The 4,903-nt window shown below is 35.1% G+C and overlaps 1 pseudogene; it reads right to left on the bottom strand.

Moving 5' to 3' along the window:
• Window positions 1-4,375: 4,375 nt before the first annotated feature.
• Window positions 4,376-4,475, bottom strand: LOC117722122 (U6 spliceosomal RNA; annotated as a pseudogene).
• Between the last annotated feature and the right edge of the window lie 428 nt (window positions 4,476-4,903).

Below are 4,903 nucleotides of genomic sequence, written 5' to 3'. Positions count from 1 at the left end.
TCTAGGGATATTTGATTTGTGGCTTTCTCAGTAAGAGTCAAAAGGAGAAAAATTTAGATAAAGTTTTCCTGGAGGTTATGGTGATATTCTGTGGAAGAACAAAGATAGAGCACTACCTAAGAGACTATGAAATGTTATACAAATATCAGCCTTCAAGCTTTGGGGATATTTATTGATCTTTGGCAGCAATACTTATGAAAGTTAGATAATGCAATACGAAGTTAGTATAGTCTTAAAAATTTTAATAACACAGAAGATAGCTAACTTTTCTATCTGGAACAAAGAAAATGAATATTTTTTCTTATACTTAGTTGTGTTTTAAGATTTAAAACTCTCTGTTTTACAATCAACAGCAAGGCAGATGATGCAAAGTGATAACATTTATGAGTTCCTAACATATAAATTATCTTTAGCTCTGGCCTGTGATAAAAAAAATCATATTGGTAAATTGTTTCATTGCCTATTGTGAAATAAATAGCACTTTTAAATTTAAGGTACACTTTTCATGAATAGAAACTGTTTTACAACACCAAGTTTCTGTCCTAGTTTATTTTCTCTTGTTACCACAGAATCCCCAAGATATAAATGTCATTCAGAAAAGAAGTTTATTTGGGCTCTGGTTCTGGAGGCTAGAAAGTTGGTGATTGTGTGGCCTCAGCTGATAAGGGCTTCACATTGCTTCACACCATAGGAGAAAGTGGTAAGCAGTCAGGCAAGCAGGCACATGTGAGAGATCTTGAGCTATAGGATGTGGGGAGCCAACAGAAGGCAGCTATCATCCTTGCAGCCACCTTGAGCCATATACCCTGAAAAGAGACTTGATTATATCAGCCTGCAACAGCTGAGCACACTCTGATAACATCTTGCTTTAGATACCCAGGATCTTCCCTTGGGTGTGTGAGACTTAAAGGTGTGTGACTTAAGGGCGTGTCTTAGAGATCAGATTTAGAGACAAAGCTAAGGGCATGACTTAAAGCAGTGACTTAGAGCCGTGGCTTAGAAGTGAAACATATAAAAGGTGAGAGGCAGACAGAAGAAAGCAACAGAGTATTAGGCACTTGGAAGTACAACTTGGAACTAGGAATTAGGTTAGAGAGTACAACTTACAGTACAACTTGGAACTAGGAATTAGGTTAGAGAGTACAACTTGGAGTAGGAATTAGGCATTGAGGAAGAAGACACTTGGACTAGAGAACTCAAAAGAAATTATTATTAGGTATTAGGCACTTGGAAGGGAGCTTGGAAAGAAGCTTGGAACTTGGAGGCACTAGGGACTAGGAACTAGGGACTAGGAATTCAAGACTTGGGACTTGGAGAAAAGAAGAGATACTGAAGAATAAACGGGATTGAATCACACTCTGTCTGGTCTCCATTCCTTGAGTCCGTCTGTCTTCACTCTCTCTCTTGCTGAACCCTGACCCGCAGACCAGATCTGCTTGGGGCAGTAACAAGTTAGTCCCCAAGGCTTTTTTGGCAGTGTGGGTCCCAACATTCACAGAACGGTCTGAGACATTTTGGCGCCCAAACATGGGGTAGTGCAGCTCTCAACATTTCTGGCCCCCAAGTGTGGGGGAGCTCAATAGGGCCACAACAATAGGATGCCTTAGAACAACTCATTTTTATGGTAATTATTCGGCTTTCTAGAATGAGACTTTACCCATAGACAAAAAAGAGTAACCCAGTATAACAATGCTTAACCACCACCCTAATAAATGCTGTTACACTGGGGATGAAGGTCTCAACAAAGTACCTTTGTCCTATTTTTTTTTTTTTTTTGAAATTTTTCTACCATAGCTGAGGAAAACCTTAAGTGAAGCCATGATTCTGGGTTGACAAATGATTCTAAGGACAACCTAGATCAGTGGCCCTTGACCTTCCTAATGCTGCAACTCATACTACAGTTTCTCATGTCATCGTGACGCCCAACTATAAAATTATTTTTGTTTCTATTCTATAACTGTAATTTTGTTATTGTTATGAATCATTTCAAATATTTTTGAAGACAGAGGTTTGTTCAAGAGGTAACAACAGAATGAGAACCACTTACCTAGACATTGACTAAAAATTCTCTGTGACTCTGTGGTTCATCCATAGTTATTACAGAAGCCTATCCATGTGTGTGAGGTCAAGTTCATGCTTTTGATGAAGCATCATACAAAACAAACAATATAACCCAAATACTGGCTTCCCTTCCCTTCCAGTTTTCATTGTCTTCATAGATATTCAACAAATGTATCTCCAAACTGCTAATGTTAAAATATATTAATAGCATTTTCTTTAGTTTCCTGGCCAAGGATAATGTAAAGCTTTTGAGTAGCCAGTATAATAATGAAGAAAGTAAGTGACTGTTCTTAGAATACAGTTTATACCATAAACTTCTTAGCAAGCCTGCTTCTTAGTTCTTGCCAGGCAGTCTGGACTGATGCAGTATGGGTTACATTATCCTGCATTTGGACAACATCACCTCTTTATTCCCAAAGTGTCTGTCACTATGCCCAAACAGAAACATAAGAACAGGCTGTCAATCAGGTGGAGTAAATGGTGAAACCTTGTAATTCTTGATATATTGATCACACATATTTACTCAGGTGAGACCTGTTGTTTTTGTTCTCCAATACCAGCAGATTCTTTCCTAGCTATTTCTATTAAGAAATCTATTTCTTATACTAGGGGAACTCTATTCTGAGAAAATTCCAGAAAACAAAGCAATTCTTAATGAGGAAGTAAAGACTTATGAACAAAATTAAAACAGTCTAGTCTGCTATACATTGTTAAAAAGCTTACCAAGAGCTACCTTTGCTGCTTTACTACTTTTGTAGTATCTTGTGCATTCTATTGTTGGGGGTTTTTTTGTCTTAAGTATGTATATGGTAATCTGTAACAAAATGTATCATCAGTTAATGAATTGTAATGTTGACAACTTAAAATATCTCATTTAAAATTTAGAAAAGTTGAATTTTTTCTGACATGGGTGATATTCAGATGTAACATTAGTAGAAAATATTGTTTCTCTTTTATAGTTGTTGTTCTGAGTGATAAACCACAAACCTGGACACAAAGAGGCAAGTGTTCTCCTTTTTTTCTGTGAGCATGACTTGTACCCCAAGCCACCCAATAATTATAGACATTGCTAAAATTAAAGCAAAAAGATATGCCAGTGTATTTTTTGATGAAAACTTAGCTTGTTAAAATATTTTCTCATGTTTATTCCTTATGTCATATCACTAAGCAGATTTTATAAAATGATTGGCTGTTATTATACTTTTTTAGGTCTATACAAATTTTAGGTAGGTGATATCTAAGGACCCAACACTCCACAGTTAAATTTTATTTGTTAAAAAAAAAGTCTTATCTGACTTCTTGGTAATGTTAAATTCTATGTGAACAAAAAAAGGAACATTTATGAATATATGTAAGCATAGTGTTATATATGTATATGCATATCTGTATGCATATGTACATGTGCATTTAAAATAAGATATGGATGATATGCAGATTTAATATAAAGTTATTATGAGTGTTTTGAAACATATTCAACTTTAGTGTCTAAAGAGGTATTCTTTTGGCTCATGGTTTTATTATTTTCTGGAAAACTTTCCACTTTGAAAACAGTATTGCTCTTTAAAAGGCTTGTATTGTAAAATTAAACTACGCTATATAAAATTAAGAACAGTATGCAAAATTTAGAAGACAATAGTACACTTCAAAGCATCTTTTGGTGTACCATTCTTAGAAGATGTTATAAACTAAGTAATTATTTTAAAACCAAGAGCATATAACATGAATATCTTATGTGCATGAAAGAGCATAAATAATTCTTTTTTAGGAGAGACAAATGTTGACTATTTCAAACCAACATCCTGCTACATGCATATATACAGACAAATAAAGTAGCACAGATAGATGTGTGGGTATAATATACTTGAAAGACGTCCCAATAGCCCCAGTCATTATTATGGATTTTCTTAGACATATCTTCTCACCCTTGATCACGAATGTATCATTCTAAGTTACAGTGTAGAAGTCCCAGTTCTCATTCCCAGCCATTGGCCTTCCCCTTCCTGTCATGATAGAGATCAGGAAGCTTGGTAAATGTATTTTTCTTCTTCTGTTGTAACCTGGACCTGCACAGGACATGGTTTGATGACTTCATGAATGAAAGTCAACAGGTCTGAAGAAAGACACACATCCCTCTCCTTTGCTACACTGTCATCTCCAACCAGAGCACTGTTATTCCATTATCTCATGAAATTGTATAGGAGAATGGCCTTTAAATGCTTTCTATTTTTCCACCTGGGTCTTCTCAGAAAAAAAAAAAACTTCAAATCATGCTTTTTATGGAGTAAGAAGAAAAAAAATAAGAGAATAGAGAAGCAAGAATGTAGAATGCTTCACAACTGTATGCCATCCTTGTGCAGAGCCATGCTAACCTTTTCTGTATTCATCCAACATCAGTGTTCATGCTGACAAAGCAAGCAAGAAATAATTATTTACATAAAACAGAATAGAGGAACAGGATATAGAATTGTTGTTTTTGAGATAGGGTCTTGCCCTATAGACAAGGCTAGCCTTGAGAACCTGGTAATAATTCTCTTAGCATACTGAATGCTGAGATTACAGGAATGAGACTCTACTCCTTAAGGATGTTTTTAAATACAAATTTGACATCTAAATAGGTTTCCTGTTCTAATTGTACTTAGCTATTTAAAATGTGCAATTCCACTCCCAAATAGTCTGTATAATTTACTTAAATGATGTATTTTAACAAAAGATTCAATTTCACCCAATGTCTGTGTAATAATGTAGAGAACAAAAGAACACTAGTACATTTAGACCAACATAAGGAAAATTAAAAGGAAGCTCTTCAGCTCTTTTTTTATATAGTTAATTATATTAAAGTAAT

Source organism: Arvicanthis niloticus, chromosome 16 (assembly GCF_011762505.2).
Source record: "Arvicanthis niloticus isolate mArvNil1 chromosome 16, mArvNil1.pat.X, whole genome shotgun sequence".
Lineage (NCBI taxonomy): Eukaryota > Metazoa > Chordata > Mammalia > Rodentia > Muridae > Arvicanthis > Arvicanthis niloticus.
The sequence above is the reverse complement of the archived record's forward strand: the minus strand, read 5'-3'. Positions and strand labels throughout refer to the sequence as shown.